The sequence below is a fragment of the Balaenoptera acutorostrata genome, chromosome 8 (genome assembly GCF_949987535.1).
Source record: "Balaenoptera acutorostrata chromosome 8, mBalAcu1.1, whole genome shotgun sequence".
Taxonomy (NCBI): Eukaryota; Metazoa; Chordata; class Mammalia; order Artiodactyla; family Balaenopteridae; genus Balaenoptera; species Balaenoptera acutorostrata.
In genome coordinates, this window is record NC_080071.1 from 12925741 (window position 1) to 12945957 (window position 20217).

At 33.3% G+C, this 20217-nt stretch overlaps 1 long non-coding RNA gene across 1 annotated transcript in view; it reads left to right on the top strand.

The window, feature by feature from the left end:
• The window catches only part of LOC103006690 (uncharacterized), a 334380-nt gene that overhangs the window by 297675 nt on the left and 16488 nt on the right, over positions 1-20217 (top strand). The gene's annotated exons all lie outside the window — the stretch shown is intronic.

A 20217-nucleotide genomic window follows, 5' to 3' on the forward strand; every position in this document is an offset into this window, starting at 1 on the left:
AGTTTTTGAATTCATAATTTATATATACATATATATCATTATTTTATTCCTTGTTGATACATTCTGGGAAAGTTCTTCAACTTATCTGCCCAGCTTATAACTGATTTTCCAGTGTTTTATATTCTTTTATTCAACCCATCCATTGAGGTCTCTATTTCAGTAATGATACATTTATTTCATCCTAATATCTCCAATAAGATTCTATCCAGAACTGCTTGTTCTTACGCCATGTTTCCAATATCCCATTTTGAATATCTGTTCTGTTCATTCCATTAGTTAATTTCCCTGTGTAAGTCATTCTATTTATAATGTGGCTTCCCGCCCCCCTCATTGTTCTCTGGCTTCAGTTGTATGTTGGGTGGTAATATTGCTTTGGGGAAGGAGGGAAAAAAGAGCAAAAGTCCAAGTCTTGCTTTGTGTTCTTTTTATAAAGCTGTTTTTTAATTTTTTAATTTTTTGAAATAATTTTATTTTATTTATGTATTTTTGTGTTCTTAAAAAACATTCTGGATGTGTATGGGGGTGAGCACCTCAAGATCATTCCTTGCTCCTCCATCCACCTCCACTCTCCAGGTCTCTCCCAACACCCAAGCTTGTCACCAGAAGTCTTTTATACTTCAGTCCTACTCTTATGAGGACAGCTGCTTCTAATAGCCAAGGGGTGGGGTTGTCCAGAGGCCAGCCAGGCAATCAGGATTCCTTACTTATGGCTCCCCACTTAGGCTCAGTTATGCCACTGTCCCGATGTTACTTATCACTCTTGGCTGCTGCTGTTGCTTTCCTATCCAGAATCAAATGGATGGATAATAATCTGGGAGTTGGTTATTTGCTGAGTAGGGTTTTGAGACCTACCAGTCTTCTTCCTCTTTCAGCTCTAGAATCTCCTAGTTAGATGAGTTGAAACAACAGCCATCCCAGTTTACATTTCCTTCTTTATTAAACCACTTCTAGTAGTTTAGAATCTATCCTTGTCTTTTAACAAGGCCTTCTATAAACATATAAGAGTACTTTGCCCATAAACTCCTCCAATAATTAGTTTTCAACCCTCAGAAAACAACTCTCGTTCTTTCTCTGGATTTTTTTGAAATACCTTCTCCAAAACTGCTTTACTTTTAACAGAATGTAAATCCCCATGATAGTTTTCCCAGGCATAAGAGGTATTATTTCTTATAAAATTATGCTGCTATCAATTTTTCTTATAGTTCTAGTTTTTCCTTCATATATTTAGATATTTTGACATGTTCTGTGTAAATGTTTATGACTTTACGGGTTATTTTTTATGTTATCTTTTTATATTATACATATAAAAGTATTCACCTCAAAAAGAAAAGAAAAGTATTCACCATGAACTTAGTATTGTGACTGTATTTATAGTAATATTTGTCTAATAAATCTCCCATTTGCTTTTATGTTCAAAATTTCTGTCTATAATTTTTCAGATATATCCCAGCTATGGATTAAATATTTTTAAAGCAATTAGAAAATCTTTCATTTTTATGGAGGAGTCTAAACCATCCATGTTTACTAACATGTGATATGCTTAGTTTTACTTTTGCCATCTGTTTTCTTGTGTTTTGTTTATATTTGTCATTTTGTTTTCTCATTTTTGCTATATGGATTTTTTTCTTTGCTAGTTATCCAGTAACTTTAAAAAATATATATTATGTTTTTAATCGATCATGAATTTTAAAATAAATATTTCTCTATCAAATTAAGGAGAAATCCACAAGATGAGGAACCTAGCATATCATTATTCCTTCTACACTTTATTTTTCCGGTATTTTTAATATACACTATAGACTTTTGGATTCAGAACATTATGACATCTTCTCCTTGAGTAGCAGTTTTTAACATTGATGTTAAAATTACAATTATTATTTGATAAGTCACTTTTAAGCCATTGTCAATGCTGATTAACAATTATTTTATGCCATGACTTTTCCATTATTAATGTTCTTATTAAATTAGGATTTAATTTTAATTTTCAGGAATGTTTTAAGCCTTAGATTCTGTATGTAAAGTACAAGCATAGTACTTGGCACAGAAGTAATTGTTTAATAAAAATAATGTTATTTATTTTCTTATTTTGAAGGAACATGAAGGGACATTTTAAACTGGTAAATTGTAGTCTTTAAAAAATAGCATTTTGAAACTATTAATGGCATTATTTGTAATTTATCGCCTCAAAAGTACATCTTCAGTAAGTTTTCCCCCTCTCAGATGGAAAGTATAATTCCTGTATCCTTGCATATGTAAACTATTTTTCTGTCATCTGAATATACAAACTTGGTTGAGTATAATAGTTTTGTAGCATATGTTTTCTTCTAACTTTGCACATTTTTATCTTGAATTTGTTTCTGCATTTAGTTTTTCAGAAGAGAAATAGAAGGCCATCTAATTTTATGACTATTATAGCATATTTTCTCCTCTCCACTCTTCTCATTCCTTCTCTTCTTTCTTCATGCTTATCCTCTTCTACCATCTGGTTGCTTATAGAATATTTTTCTTTACATAGTTTATGCTTTCATCTAGGTGTAAATATATTTCTATTCATTGCGCTTGGTCTATGTGGTACAACCTGTATCAGTGGGCTATTGCTGCATTAACAAACCACTCTGTTGTTTAGAGACTTAAAACAATAAGCATTTAATTATTCCTTGGACATCTATGGGTCAGCTGGGTAGTTCTGATGATAGGAGTTAGGCTTGACTGTTCTTCTTTAGAATTGCTCAGGTGATGGAGATCACCTAGCAGGTTCACTGAGAGTTGGCCTCAGGTAGGATGATTTTCCTCTGATGTACATTCTTCAGTAGGCTAGCTTGGGCTTTTTCACATGGTGATGATGGTGTATCAGGAAAGAGAATAGAAGCACACAAGGCCTCCTGAGGCCTGGTATATTATCAGTTATACCACATTCTGTTGGTCAAAGTAAGTTACAGGGACGTCTCAGATTTAGGGATGGAGAAATGGAATCCACCTATTGATGAGAGGAGTGGTAAAGTGTGTAGATTTGAAGTGGATGGATATTTGGTGACATTTTTAGAAAATAATCTAACATGATACCTAAGTGATCTGTCAAATTGGAAATTGTCTTCAGTTTTGTCTTTGATTATAATTTCTTTTCAGTTATCTTTTTTGTTGTTGTTCCAAATTCAGAGATCATAACTGTTAGTTTAAATCTTTAATCTTTATTCTGCATATCGATCATCCTTTTTACTAGTCATGGTCTTCACTTTTCTTTTTATTCTGCATGCCAGGAGAAATTTTCAAAATCATTTTGGTCACTGCTTAGGTTTTCTGGATGACATTACTGTTCTTTACTGCATCCAAATAGTTATTCAAATTTTTGAATTGCATTTTTAATGTCTTTGCAATTCTTTCTTGACTAATTTATTTTTATCTCATCATATTTTATATATTTCATCCCATTTTTCTCATCAATTTTCTTTTTTCTCACCTTGAGTCATAGGTCTTAAGTTTTAATTCAGTTGCCAACATGTAAGAATTAGGAGGTTTATTAGAAACGCTGAATTCCAGCTTCTTTTAAAGTGAGAGATCTGGCAACAATACATCTCAGTTCCTGCTGCAACAATAGGCTGTGACTTCCCCCTTTAGATGGAACATATTGAGTCTAGTTTGCTACAAACTCCACCCCTCCCTGACACTAAGTTTCAGTTGTATTTTATCATTATACTCATGTTTTTTTTCTTAATCTAGTGTTAAATAGGAAATAAAATATTCTTGATGCCTATTCTAGATACATATTTCCATCAAAAAGTGAGGGGGATGAAAGAGTGAGAGAACTGCTCATTTAAGAAAAATATTATAGTGTATATTTTTTTCTGTGGATGTGAAGAATGTTCCTTCATGCATCATATGCAAACAAAACATATCTGTGCTGAAAGAGTATAATTTAAATCATCTTTATAAAACAAACCATAAAGAGAACTAGGTAGAAAACCAAGAACAAGGCAAATTAAAACTTTAAAAAGTAAAGAAATATTTTAACTTAAAAATGGTATTAACATGTCAAAATGTCAAAGATTTATTTCTGAAATGTTTTAGATCATAAAATTGCCCCCAAATTCAAAGCTTTTCACAATGGCATGTTTTTTTTTTTAAAGTCTATTGGATACAGTAAGAATTATGTTTTCCAACAGGAATAAGCATTCACATTTGTAATTATAACTCAAACATTATTGCTTAGAATGTTTAAGCTGTGGTTTAGAAATTATAGGAGAAATTAACAAAGAAAATAATTATTTTGGGCTTTTTCTACTGTAGCTGATGAAAACAGAGATTAAAAAATACCACTGAGTTAGCTACATCAACAGTTTTGATGAAAATTTTGATAGGACCAAGAAATTTGGACGTTAGGCTATGATAAGTAGAATTTCACAAAGTACAACTTTTTCGTACTTTGAAAAAGTTTAATGTTGTCTTAGCAAAATCAGTAAGCTTATCTGCAAAGAATATTTGTGAGATGGCTGAAGTTGACCTCAGACTTCTTAGAAAACTTCTATTCAAAGTTGCACACTTGGTAGAAAGAAGACACTTCAATTTCAAAATTGCATTATTTATTGGCATAGGTTTGTGCTAAAAAGTTGAAGATAGGATACATAATGGACATAGTTGTTAACATAAACTGAATTCATTCCATGTCTTGATCCATCCTTGAAGTGGATGCACCATAAGGTATATTGCTATACTACATCAAAGCTAGGTCAATGAGGTGGCAAATATTTTTTTAAAAAAGGAAAAACATAAATGAAAGGTAATGCAAATACACATTACAAAAAGAATAGAGGAGTTTCCCAAAGAAAAAGAAGGGTTCAAAGAAATAGTTCTCACTATTCTCAAACAAATTATAGACAATGTGATTGCTTTTTTGGTTTGTTTTTAGGAATTAAAGATTATATTTTGGAGAACAAAGTAACAATCTCTGTGGAACATTTGCCTTAAAATATGTGTTTACTAAACACCAACCTGAACAGGATTATCCATTTCCATATAAGTCTTTACATTTAAAACGTGAGTAAAGTTGATGCTTTTGTTAATATTCTCAATTCATGACTTTATCCGAACTAGTTCCTTTCTTTCATTCAGTTTTATTGAGATATGATTGACTGTATAAGTTTAAGGTGTGCAGCGTAATGACTTGACTTCTGTATATCGTGAAATGATTACCACACAAGTTTAGTTAACATCCATAATCTCATATAGATTAAAAAATGTTTTTTCCCTTGTAGAGAGAAGTCTTAGGATTTACTCTCTTAGCAATTTTCAAATATACCATACAGCAGTGTTAGCTATCATGTTAATGTCATTGTGTTGTACGTGACATCCCCAGCACTTATTTATCTTATAACTGGAAGTTGGTATCTTTTCATCACTTTAACTCAATTGCCCCACCCCCACATCTGGTAACCATAAATCTGATCTCTCTTTTTATGAGATTGTTTTGTTGTTTATGTTTTTAAATTCCACCTATAAGTGAGATCATACAGGATATTTGTTTCTCTGTCTGACTTATTTCACTTACCATAATGCCCTCATGGTCTGTCTATATTGTTGCGAATGGCAGGATTTCCTTCTTTTTTACAGCTTAATAGTATTCTAGTGTGTGTGTGTGTGTGTGTGTGTGTGTGATTGCTTTTTAAAAAAGAGCTTAAAGACCAGGTGAAAATGTTCTGGGAGGAGATTATACGACAATAGAAAATACGTAAAATGAACTGGTAGAACTCAGAAGAAAATAAAAATTCAGTGGAAACATATAAGATAAAAATAGTCCAGACATGAAAGTCACACTTAAAATAACAAAAATAGAATAACGACTGAAGACACTATAGGCATGGTAACAGGTAACAGATGAATAAAAGAGAATAACATAACAGTGATTATTACTAACATGATAGAGATGTAATAAGGACAAAAGGAATATTATAATGGGATCCTGAAGATGAAAACAAAACTAGTGGGAAAGAAAAACATAGTCCAAGTTATAGTATAAGAAAACTCTCATGAAATAAAGATTGAGAAGAATTTTCAAATCTTAAAAGCCAAGTCTGCCATCCAAAAACAATTCACAACATTGTAAATTACTGAACAAAATGGTTTTAAAAAGTGTTGTATAGGAATCCAAGCAGAAAAAGAAAATAATGCACAAGGAAGAAATGAAGGTTGTCTTCAGACTTCTTACATGTTCTCACACTCAACCAGAAGACACGTATCAATCTCTAAAAATGATGGGAGAAAGCTTGACCCAGTAACTACATACTCAACCAAGTTTATAAAGGCAACAGACGCATGGCTGTTGTTGGCTGATGTTCTCAAGCATGGCTGATGTTGCAATAAGATAACTGTCAAGATCTCTTGAAAAAAAAAGATGATAAACTCCAGTCTATCAAGTGATACATTAAAATTAAGAATAGGAGAAGATGTGGATTAAAGGTTAGTGTTATATTAATCAAGATAAGCTGGGTTATGCTGTAATAAAAAAATCTGAATGCCAGGTCCTTACACAAGCAACACAAAACGTCATAAATATATATATATTCATTTGTTGATGGACACAGTTTGCTTCCATATATTGGCTATTATAAATTATGCTGCTGTGAACATTGAGGTGTGTGTATCTTTTTGAATTAGAGTTTTTGTTTTCTTCAGATATATATCCAGAAGTGGAATTGCTGGATCATTGGTAGTTTATAGTTTTTTGAGGAACCTCCATACTGTATTCCATAGTGGCTGTACCAATTGACATTCCCACCAACAGCATACTAGGGTTGCCTTTTCTCCACAACCTTGCCAACATTTGCTGTTTGTAGACTTATTGATGAAGGCCATTCTGATAGGTGTGAGATGATACCTCATTGTGGTTTTGATTTGCATTTCTCTGATGTTTACTGATGTTGAGAATATTTTTATGTGTTTGTGGGTCATCTGTATATCTTCTTTGGAAAAGTGTCTATTCAGGTCTTCTGCCAATTTTAAAAATTGGGTTGTTCTTTTTTTTAATATATTGAGTTGTATGAGCTGTTTATAAATTTTGAATATTAACCCCTTATAGGACATATCATTTGCAAATATTTTCTTCCATTTAGTAGGTTGTCTTTTCATTTTGTTGATGGTTTTCTTTGCTGTGCAAAAGCTTTTAAGTTTAATTAGGTCTCAATTGTTCATCTTTTGTTATATTTATTTTGCCTTAGGAGACAGATCCAAAAAAATATTGCTACAATTTATGTTAAAGAGTGTTCTGCCTATATTCTCTTCTAAGAGTTTTATGGTTTCAGGTCTTACCTTTTTTTTGGTCTTCTGTCCATTTTGAATTAATTTTTGTATGTGATGTGAGAAAAAGTTCTGATTTCATTCTTTTCCATGTGGCTGTCCAGTTTTCACCACACCACTTATTGAAGAATCTGTCTTTTCTCCATTGTATATTCTGCCTCCTTTGTCATAGATTAATCTACCTTAAGTTTGTGGGTTTATTTCTGGGCTCTCTGTTCTGTTCCATTGATCAATGTGTCTGTTTTTGTGCCAGCACCATGCTGTTTTGATTACTGTAGCTTTGTAGTATAGTCTGAAGTCAGGGACCATGATACTTCCAGCTTTGTTCTCTTTTTCTCAAGATTGGTTTGGCAATTCAGGGTCTTTTATGGGCCCATATAAATTTTAGAATTATGTGTTCCAGTTCTGTGAAAAATGTCATGGGTATTTTGATAGAAATTGCATTAACCCTGTAGATTGCTTTGAGTTGTATGGACATCTTAACAATATTATTTCTTCCAATCCAAGAACATGTGTATCTTTCCATTTTTTTGTATCATTTTCAAATTTCTTCATCAGTTTTTTATAGTTTTCAGAGTATAGGTCTTTCATCGATGTCCTTAGTTAAGTTTAATTCCTAGGTATTTTATTCTTTTTGATGCAATTTTAAGCGGAATTTTTTTTTTTTTTGCTTTCTCTTTCTGTTAGGTCATTTTTAGTGTATAGAAAAACAACCAATTTCTGTGTATTAATCTTGTATCCTGCAACTTTACTGTATTCATTTATTAGTTGTACTGGTTTTTTGGTGAAGATTTTAGGGGTTTTTATACATAGAACCATATCATCTACAAATAGTGATAGTTTTATTTCTCACCTTCAAATCTGGATGCCTCTTCTTTCTTTATCTTGTCTGATTGTGATGGCTAGGACTTACCAATACTATGTTAAATAGAAATGGTGAGAATGGGCATCTTTGTCTTATTCCTTATTTTAGAGGAAAGACTTTCAGCTTTTCACTGTTGAGTATGATGTTAACTGTTGGTTTGTCATAAATGGTCTTTATTATGTTGTGATATGTTCCCTCTGTACCAACTTTGATGAGAATTTTTATTACAAATGAATGTTGAATCTTGTCAAATGCTTTTTCGGCATCTATTCAGATTATCATATGATTTTTAGCCTTCCTTTTGTTAATGTAGTATATCACATTGATTGATTTGCAAATATTGAACAATCCTTGCATCCCTGGAATAAATCCCACTTGATCATGCTGTATGATCCTTTTTACATATTGTTGAATTTGGTTTGCTATTACTTTGTTAAGAATTTTTGCATCTGTATTCATCAGAGATAATAGCCTGTTACTGATTTTGGTATCAGGGTAATAGTGGCCTCAGAATGAATTTGGGAGTGTTCCATACTGTTTTTATTTTTGGAATAGTTTGAGAAGGACAGGTATTAGCTCTTCATTATATGTTTGGTAGAATTCCCCTGAGAAGTCATCTGGTTCTGGCCTTTTGTTTACTGGGAGTTTTTGTATTACAAATTCAACCTCACTACTTGTGATCAGTCTGATCAGATTGTCTATTTTTTCCTGATTTTTGTCTTTGGAGGTTGTATGTGTCTAGAAATTTATCCATTTCTTCTAGTTTGTCTAATTTGTCAACATATAACTGTAGTCTTCTCTTAAGATATTTTGTAACTCTGTGATATCTGTTGTTATTTCTCCTCTTTCATTTCTTATTTTGTTTATTTGGGTCCTTTCTTTTTTTCTTGATGAGCCTGGCTAAACGTTTATCAATTTTGTTTATCTTGTCAAAAAGCCATCTCTTTGTTTTATTGATCTTTTCTATTGATTTTGGTGGTCTCTATTTTATTTATTCTCTCTCTGATCTTTATTATTTCCTTCCTACTGCTGACTTTGGGCTTTGTTTGTTCTTTTTCTAATTCCTTTAGATAGTAAGGGGCTTTAAAAAATTTTTTAACAAAATTTTTATTTATTTATTATTTATTTTTGGCTGCATTGGGTCTTCCTTGCTGCACATGGGCTTTCTCTAGTTGTGGCAAGCGGGGGCTACTCTTCGTTGTGGTGCGTGGGCTTCTCATTGTGGTGGCTTCTCTTGTTGTGGAGCACGGGCTCTAGGCACGTGGGCTTCAGTAGCTGTGTCTCATGGGCTCTAGAGTGCAGGCTCAGTAGTTGTGGTGCATGGGCTTAGTTGCTCCGCGGCATGTGGGATCCTCCTGGACCAGGGATCGAACCTGTGTCCCCTGCTTTGGCAGGCAGATTCTTATCCACTGTGCCACCAGGAAAGCCTGGTTAGGTTTATTTGAGATTTTTCTTGTTTCTTGAAGTAGGCCTGTATTGCTATAAACTTCCTTCTTAGAGCTGCTTTTGCTACATCCCATAGAGTTTGGAAAATTGTGTTTACATTTTTATATTTGTCTTGAGGTATTTTCTGATTTCCTCTTTCATTTCTTCAATGACCCATTGATTTTTTAGTCTCCATGCGTTTGTGCTTTTCCATTTTTCTTCTTGTAATTGATTTCTAGATCCATACTGTTGTGGTCAGAGAAGGTGCTTGATATAATTTCTGTCTTCTTAAATTTGTTGAGACTTGCTTTGTGGCCTAGCATGTGATCTATCCTGGAGAAAGTTCCATGTGCACTTGAAAAGAATGTGTATTCTGCTGTTTTTGGATGGAATGTACTGTAGATATCTATCAAGTCCAAATGGTCTATTGTGTCATTTAAGACCACTGTTCCCTTATTTATTTTCTCTCTGGATGAACTGTTCTTTGATATAATGGGTGTTAAAATCCCCTATTATTATAGTATTATTGTCTGTTAATATTTGCTTTATATATTTAGGTGCTCCTGTGTTGGGTACATATTTGTTAACGAGTATAATATCCTCTTCTTGTATTGATCCCTTTATCATTCTGTAATGCATCTTCTTTTCTTTTCTTTTGTTATAGACTTTGTTTTAAAGTTTTTTTTGCCTGATATGAGTGTTACTACCCCCACTATTTTGTCATTTCCATTTGCATGAAATATCTTTTTTCATCCCCTCACTTTCAGTCTGTGTGTGTCTTTAGCTCTGAAGTGAGTCTCTTGTAAGCAGCTAATAGATGGGTCTTGTGTTTTTATCCCATCATGCACCGTATGTCCTTTGATTGGAGTTTTTGGTCCACTGACATTTAAAGTGATTATCATTAGGTATTTACATATTGTCATTTTGTTACTTGTTTTCCAATTGTTTTTGTAGTTCTTCGTTATTTTCTTCTTTCAGTTTCTTCCCTTGTGGTTTGATTATTTTCTTTAGTGGTATGCTTGTGTCCCATTCCTTCCAGTTTTTGTGTATTTAATATAGGTTTTTGATTTGTGGTTACCATGGGGTTTATATATGTTGACCTATAACTATATTTACTTGTTTTAAACAGTAGTCATTTGAGTGCAAGCACATTGTAAGAGAATCTACATTTTTTACTCCTCTTCCCCACTTTTTGTGTTTTGATGTCATATTTTACATCTTCATGTTTATGCCTTTACTGATTATTGTAGTTATAGTTGATTTTATAATTTTTTTTGTCTTTTAATCTTCATACTGGCTTATTTAAGTGGTTGATCCTCAGCCTTTACTAAATATTTGCCTTTACTGCTGGATTTTTTCTTTCCTATAGATTCTTCTTGTTACAGCCTTTTCTTTTCCACTTAGACAAGACGCTTTAACATTCCTTTTAGGGTAGGTTTAGTATTGATGAACTCCTAGTTTTGCTTGTTTGTGAAGTTCTTTTCTCTCTCTTTCTATTCTAAATGACAATCTTGCTGAGTAGAGTATCCTAGGTTGCAGATTTACCCCTTTCAGCAATTTGAATGTATTGTGCCACTCCCTTCTGGCCTGCAAAGTTTCTGCAGAGAAATTAGCTGATAGCCTTATGGGGGTTCCCTTGTTTGTAACTCTTTGTTTTTCTCTTGCTGCCTTTAGAATTCTCTCCATACCTTTAACTTTTGCCATTTTAATTTTAATATGTCTTAGTGTGGGTCTGTTTGGTTTCATCTTGTTTGGGACCTTCTGTTCTTCCTGAACCTGGATATCTGTTTCCTTCTTCAGGTTTGGGAAGTTTTCAGCCAAAATGTTATCAAATACATCTTTGACCCTCTTCTCTGTCTCTTCTTCTTCTGGGACTCCTGTAATGCGAATGTTGGTATGCTTGATGTTGTCCCAGAGATCCCTTAAGATGTTCTCATGTTTTAAAATTTGTTTTTCTTTTTGCTGTTCTGATTGGGTGATTTCCATTATTCTATCTTCCAGATCACTTATGCATTCTGTAGCACCTAGTCTGCTGTTATAAATTTTAGAGATGTTTTAGGAACTAGTACCTACTGCAGTGGAAAAGTATTTTTCAAAAATGTCAACATTTCCTTCAGTGTTACCTGCTCTTTTTTTTGCTTTTAAATTCTGGGAAAATTAACGAAAATACATTTATTTAAAATAATATTTATTTTATTACCTTATTTTCTAAAGTTGCTTCTGTATATACATTTATCCATCTATTCTTCTATTTGAATATATTCCTAAAAAATATTTGGTTTGATTTTCCAAAGTTAACAATGGTTATTTTCAGGTCATGGGATTAATCTTTTTTTCTTTAGTCCTTTTCAATTTTGCTTGGAAAGAATTTTTTTTAATGAGAATGAATCATTTTTATTTCAAAAACAAGATCACTGTTTTTTATTCAGAAATGTTAGTGTAGATTTCTAGTTTTTAACTTATATATTTGAAAATAGTATACACACATATGTAGGCGTATGTTTCTGTGTATATGTGTATATGTTGTATACATATACATAGTATATACACATAGTAAATGTGTACTGATACAGAAGGTTGTTGTTTACTGATACAAAAGGATTTTTAGTGCATATAGGCAAAGTATAGAACAGCAGCTGTAATGTGATCTATTTTGAGATTTTCATATATATGTGTGTGTGTGTGTGTGTGTGTGTGTGCGCATGTATAGGCATTAAGGCTGTTTGGAAGGCTATCAAATGTTGAGTGATTCTCTCTGGGTGTTAAGGTTATAGGCAAATAGTAATTTTTTCCTCATGTGTTTTTCCCAATTTTCCAAATTAACATAAATTAATTGTGCAATTAAAATAGTTTTTGAAAGAACAAATGTATTAATTTATATTCCTGGATAGATTGAGAAAAATATCTGTGGCTTCTAAGAAGTGCTAAGTTTCTACTTATTTTGTACATAAAAACTTACAAAGGTAAATTTGGTAAATTTACCTGGTTCCCTGGTGTCCTGAAATAATTAATGCTTTTATGCCAGGTGAAGCAACAAATTGCATAACAAATAAACCTATTTGAACTCTCTACAGAAAGTTTCCATTTTCTCCATGCTTCTCTTAATAGCAAATGTTTTAGCGGATATGAATGACATGAATAGGCAAGGAAATTTACCCAGTTGTTCAGTGCCAAAAGTTTTATGAAATCTCATCAGGCCAACCTATTTGTTCTCCTTTTCACTTCCATTGCACTGTGGTTTGCATTATTATTTACTAACTAGATTACAGTCTGCTGCTCTCTCCAACTATTTCCCAGCTTTTTTCACATGAAGATTTCATTTTTTGTTAAATGCTAGTAATTCATTCATTTGATTTCTGTGTGGAGGATGAATAGCTACATAGCAATCTCAAAGCCACAGGAGAATGTCAAAGGTGTTTCTTAACCTGCTTTACAAATGATTATAACAGCTGAGAAATAAGTCAAGGACAGGAAATCACCTTCTCCAACTAGGAATTTATTGTCCATTTAGGTCTAAGAAAAATCTTTAACCCACTGGGGATGATTACATTTTCTTTATTTTAAATTTAGAAGACTTAGAAGCACACACAAAAGAGAAGTATTTAGAGTATTGTATGAAAATTTACGGTTTAGAGAACTGGAATTTTCAATGGAATACTGCTGTAAGAAGACCCATAAATATATAAGCATGGAAATAGTTGTCTAGGTTCTATTCAGAATTTAATTTTTTTCCTTGAAAAGCTTTATTTGTGTTTTTATTATTTAATTATTTATTTACGATGGTATTATGTGGAGTAAGATAGGACCTTACTTTCCTCATATGTGACAAGGAGCAATAATACAGAAAATGCATCCAAGAGAGATGGGAATAAAACATTTTATTTCATTATGATTACTTTTCACAGATGAAAAATATTCTTGGAATACGATATATATTTTAATATAAATACCTATGCACATTGCCTGCCTTTTAATATTCCAAAATTAGTGATTTTATGAACTCTAGGCTAAGTATTTTTTCCACAAAGGAAAATAGGGTGTGTGTGTTTCTCTTCAAATCCTCTCAACCTTACTTTGACTTCAGCCATTGTTGCTCCAACCTTTTCTGCACTTGCTTTGACCAGCTTTGCACAGGCATAACCTGACAAAACCTCTCTTGGACCTACACAGTGTACTTACCTGTCACTTTCCACCCCAGAGCTTCTCTAACATAGTGATGTGGGATACCTTTGGGGATTCACCTGGCACTCAAGCATGTGCAATGGGATGTTAATGCCCAAATGTCACCCTTGACTAGTGGAAGATGGAATCTACAGTGTAAATATGTTCCCCTTTCTTCTCTCAAAAGATAATTCAGAGATTTATCTAATTATGCTTCCCAAGGGTGTGATTGGCCCCTTGCAGTGCTTTCCAATACAATTGGCTTACTGTCCTTTCCTTTCACTATATTTTTCTCATACTCTTGCCCTCTAAGATCATTTTCTACCTTAAGGACCTACATACAAGACTTTGGCTCAGCCTCTGTATTTAGAGAAACACAGGTTAAAACAGAGGTACCAAAAGTAGCCCCAGAAAGCTATCACGATGGGATTTTGGAACGAGCAATAAGGACTAATTGCTGGTTGTGGGTAAGGTAGGCACAGCCTCAAGAGTTTTTCACATATTTGACAACAACTGTAAAAAATAACATAATATTACTAATAAATCATATAACCAAGATACATTTTTAATCTATCAATAATAAAAATGTTATCAACTGTGCTAGAGAAACCATTGAATTAGCTTTCTATATTCTCTGTAGAAAATATTACAGAATTGTCATATTGGAGAAGCAATCAAAGAGTATGCATCCATAAAAAGTAATAATATTAATATTAATAATTAATATTATAGATTTGTGGTTGGGCATAAATATTATGTTTTTTATTTTCTAGTGTTTTGTGATACTATTTCAGGGATTGGAAGTGACCTGAGCTGGTCTAATTTGAATCTCAGATCTTATGATGGGGAATGGTCATTTTTGCTGGATTCAAACCTGGAAGAATACTACCTCAGGGGCTATAAGCTACTATCTTGTAATCATGTGGGCTTAGATAATGGAGCCAGTACCGAACAGGCAATGCCTAAAAATTGGGAGAGAGAAAAATTCTTTGAACCCTAGAATAAGCAATATCTGAAACCACTGTTCCATTATATGAGGCAATAAATTCCTCTTTTTCTTAAACAATTTTGAGTTGGGTTTTCCATCACTCACTGCAGAAAGCCAAGATACACAAGGATCACTGTCCTCTTGAACACAATGGAAGACAGAGCCTTTGGCTTTCTGATATAAAAACTATATCTAATTATTTCCAATGTTATTTCAAACATGGCCCATGAGATCCTGAATAAACTTTACTTATTTGTCCTTTCTTAGCTTTCTTGTGATTGCTTCAGGGAAAATTACTATTTTGGTTTTGAGTAGTTTATTTTCCCTGATTTGCATTCTCATAGCACCCTGTATTTCATTTTCACATTATACATAGATAGATAATAGATTGATAGGTAGATAGACAGATGATAGATGATAAATTTGGCTTTCAATTTAAGTTTTTCAGGACTTTAAGCTCCAAGAAAGAGACTTACTGTCTCCATTTATTTTCAAAGTTATATGCCCAGCATCAAGCCCAATGTCTGTATGGAAAGAATATTACTTAACTGAGAAAATAGCACCCGATGGAATTATGGAATGAATGAATGATTTAACTCATATAAACGTGAAAAGCCAGAATCTTAGAATTGCTATCTAAATAAGTACATGACTACATATATACACATATACAATTATGTATGTATATGTTTTATATGTATTTGTGTATATATGTGTATACATATGTATACATTCATATATGTGTGAACACATATATGTACAAACACACAGGAACACACACACACACATGTTCAAGATGTGGAGGGCAGATTTATATAGGCCTGAATCCCATGTAGTACTTAAGATCCCTTCCAAACCCATTTGATCTTAGAGGGCAGTAGTTAGTGGAGCAGATGACAGAAAAAGAGGAATGTATGCTCTGGATGCAGTCAGCAAATACCTATTTTATTTTATGTGGAAATATTTTTTTTCTACACAATTTACATAAGAAAATGCTTATACTAGCTTGGTATAATATGTATGTTGAGGCTAGCTAAACATTTGCAATAAGAATAAGTCATTAAAGATCCTGGGGTAAAAGGATTCAGAATGAAATACAGATGATCTCCTTGGTGATTGTGAATGTCATGGGACAGAATGCCACCAAAAAAAAAAAAAACATGAGAGAGAGATTAACTGCCTATAAGGAAACTGATTGCAACCCAGGGAAATGGGAACCCACCCCATCTCTACTGTAGCTGAATAAAATTCTCATGATTCTCCAGAACTGCCTCCCTCCCAAAAAGATTCTATTCTGATGTATCCATTGGAATTAAGAAAAATTATCCTAATCTTAGAAATAAGACGAAAAAGAGAACAGCATATTTTTTTCAGTGACATACTGGGACATTTTGTCAACAGGTCCACCCTTGGATTATTTGCTTTTCCTGGAGAATATAGCTCTGAAGCTACATGTAGCTTGGAGATTTTTTTCCTATAAAAAAGATCACCCTGAAAGTTGTTGTCTTATTGCCCCTGTTGGACCTGAACAAGCTTTATGTCTTACCTAGACAATTAATGTTCATGTTTTTAAATGCGTATATAACTAGTTTCTCAAGTATTCTCTGAACTAACTTTGTCATCCTACTGGTCACATAATTAATGAATTAACACTCAGTGATACATCTGTAATGTAAAAGACTTACCTTTAATTTTTTTTGAAAATTACCCTCTGACAGAATCTATGCTTCTTCTTGTGTACTTAGCACAACAGTTTTGAGGAATATTTAAGCCATTAATAAATACATTTTGAAATTATCCTTTCTTCCATTTACTTCCATTGAGAAAAATTGTGTTTTCGTTTTGTTTTTTGAGTCACTAGAACTCCTTTTTTTCTTTCGGGTCAGTGTACTTTATAAACTGGTCCTCCCGTGCAGCAGAGCTGCTCTCTTCTCATTGAGACTGGTTAAATTTAATAAGCGGTGCCTACACATTCCACCCTTACATAATGGAGTTTGACACATCATATGATTATAATGGCCCTCGGGCACTTGCTGTGGATGTTGGCAACTTCAAGTGTTTGGATACTCTCAGCCTTTTTTTCCCCTACTTTAGTATTCTTTTTCAACTTCTGTAAGATCAGAAACAACTTTTGTAAGGCAGCTCAAGGAAGTGACATAGTAAGTGTTTGGAACCACTTATTTCTAGAAATTATGAAAGCAGTGTGAGGTGTGACAGGAGCACCAACACAGGTGAGTTGTAACTGAGGCAGGAGACTCAAGGGGGTGGTATTAACAATGTCTCCTAAAGCCATCTTTTTGGCGCCTCCATCCCTGTGAAGCCAGTACACCATCTGGCAGTCAGGCCTGGTGCCATTTGAGCAGATGGGACCCAGTATAGGAGGCTCTGAGACCATTTATGACTATCAACCATAGTGTTGGACAGGGTTTTCAGTAGAAATGCTCCACCAACTCTCTTTCACCTCATCTTTTAGTTCCTCAGTAAAAGCAGATAATATTTCTTCCCTTAAGAGAGGAAAAGACAAGAAGTGGTTTTCTTTTGGGAGTCTGGTGCTATCAGAGTATGAGTTGACGCCAAATCTTGCACATGCTGCATTACTCACACAACTTTAGCAAACTGACTCTTTTATAATATTTCCCTTTCAAAACAGTTTATAACAGCCTGGTTTTTAGCCTCATAATTTGGTATGTGTATGGAATCTTTTGGATGTGATTTAGAAACAAAACAGATTGAGTCACATTTTTTTCCTTTTTGATGTCCTAGAAAGAACTGAAATTAAGAGGGAAAAAGCTATCAGTCACTGGCCACTTGGAAAATTTTTAGTGAACACTTAATTTAGGCGTGACGGTACTTTTATGATTCAAAGGAGTAAATCACACAATGCTTGCCCTCAAGAAACTTAGTTCGTTGGGAAGATAAACACATACCAACATTTCTTCTTTCATTACAGAAGTAATTAATAATTGGAATAGAGCATGTGGAAAGTACAGCCAAGTAGAAGAAAAATTAAAATTATCCATAACCTCCTCACACAAAACCCATTCCTACTACAATTTGAGGTATTCATCCCCAATCCCCAATCCCCAGTGTTGTTGTTGGGGTTTTTTTCAATGCATACTCTATTTGGTTCATGTATTTATGGTCATATTATATATCCAGCTTTTGATGCTGATATTTCTTAATATGTCATAGCATAATAATAAGTTAATATTATAGTATTATAATAAGTACTTTGTAAAGATTTTTTTGGTAAAGACCATTTTTAAAGATTGTATAATATATCAACTGAAGTTTATAATTTCTCTCTTTTGGGGTCTTGTGGTTGTTTCCAGTTTTTTTGTTAACAGAAGTATGTCTTCAATAAACATATTTGTAAGTAAACTTTTTTCTTCTTTTAGGATTATGTTCTTAGAAAATATCCCCAGAAGCAGACTTTCTAGGTCAAAAGGAATACTTGTTTATTAAAGAGTCTTCATACATGATCAGTATATATTTTTTAATAGTTACTGGGTACACATTTTGTTTTAGGCATTATATAAGGCATTTGTATTCACAGAACTTTCCTTAATATTCATAGCTACCGTCGTGGATAGATATTTTAATTCCAATTTAACTGACAAAGCAACTAAGATACATGTCATAGAGCCAGTCATGAGTACTAATTAAATGAACAAAATGATTGTCTTTTGCCTCCTAATCCAGTTCTTATTCCACCAAACTACCCCTATTCCTTTAGATTGGAGATGTTCAAGGAAGAATGAGCTGATTATTTACCTACTCCAAAAAGTCAGTAGCATAATTTAACTATAAGACAAATATTGACTCCCAGCAGATTTTAATGGCCTTCCTACTTCTATGTGTGAAAACTGAGGTCTTCTACCTCCCTAAAGGTATTCTTCTCTAGGTTTTCCAAATCTTATCCTCTGACCAGGAATAATCCTGATAGAGGAAAGGAAGAATTATAATTATCTCTGGCAATAAGTAATCTGTATACTGCTTGGGGAGCTTACTCTGGAAAATCTTTCTATCTTTCCACCTGGTGTTTTTGAAACATAAACCTATTATAAGGGTGTGAAATCTACAATGAAGAGAATTTTGAATATTTCAATTCAAGTCCGAGTTTGTTTTCTGTATATCAGGTTTTTAAAGAAATCACTTCAGAGGGATATATTTGATCTATTAGGTTCATTATTTTTTATATTTTAATGTGTTTTATGTGTACCTGAATCATTTTCCCACCTCGTTTTAAGTTCCTTGAAATTAAGAATTAGATCTCATACCCAATTCCCTATATATAATAATTACTAAAATATGCCCATAAGATGACATGAATTATTTATGTTATAAATTACCTTTCTCTGGACAGAAAGGCAGATAAAGTGTTGTTCCACTAGAGTCTTCAATAAACTGTTAAGATAGCAAAGGCAATTATTCTTGTCATGTTTGTACTCCTAAAATAATCAGTATGCATAAATATTGAAATATCTTTTTGTAAAGAAGTATTACAGATAACATATATATTTTTTAATATTTATTTATTTGGCTGCGTCGGGTCTTAGTTGTGGCACGCGGGATCTTTTATTGTGGCGCACGGGCTCTCAAGTTGTCGCACACGGGCTCTAGAGCATGCAGCCTCAGTAGTTGTGGCGTTCAGGCTTAGTTGTCCCACGGCATGTGGGATCTTAGTTCCCCGACCAGGGATTGAACCCACGTCCCCTGCATTGGAAGGTGGATTCTTAACCACTGGACCACCAGGGAAGTCCCTAGATAACATATATTTGTAGTAATTCATAATTTTTCTACTTCATGGGATTTTCACTGCCTTTGGACATCTCATAGCATACATTTGGGATTTTGATAGCATCCAGATGGCCAGCTGTCATGAGTTTGCTGCATTATTTTGTTTGGGACCATTGTATGTGTGTTTATGATTTATTTCACAGACCAATCTGTTGAAAAGTGCTCTTGGTACTAGAACATTACAGTACAAAAACCCACCATGGTAAAAGATAATTCTGCAAACAGAGTATATATGTGGATCTTTTTCTTTCAATTAAAGAAATTATGTGAACCAAGAAACATGTAAGTATGTATTGATGGACCAGAGATTACATTGGAAATAAAATGAAATTTGAAAATTATTCATTTCTCAAGTGGGATGAGTTTATACTGGTCATTACTCTTCCATGACAGAAATAGCCACAAGATTCAATTTTTAATGGCCTTGGCAGAATAGTTCCCTATTCATTCCATTTTTAAAAAATTAACCAAAAATATACATTTGTTAGTGGGAAAGAAGTTTGCTCACATTTTTGTTATTAAAAGTAAAATTTGGAATGTAGGTTTTATTTTCAGTGATTTCAGGATACTGGAAAAATTACAAGAAATCACAGAAGGGCCTTCTTCATGAAGAAAAGATGAAGAAGCATAAATACTAGTAAAAAAAGACTTGCATACATGCATTAATGTATATACACTATCTCTATATTAC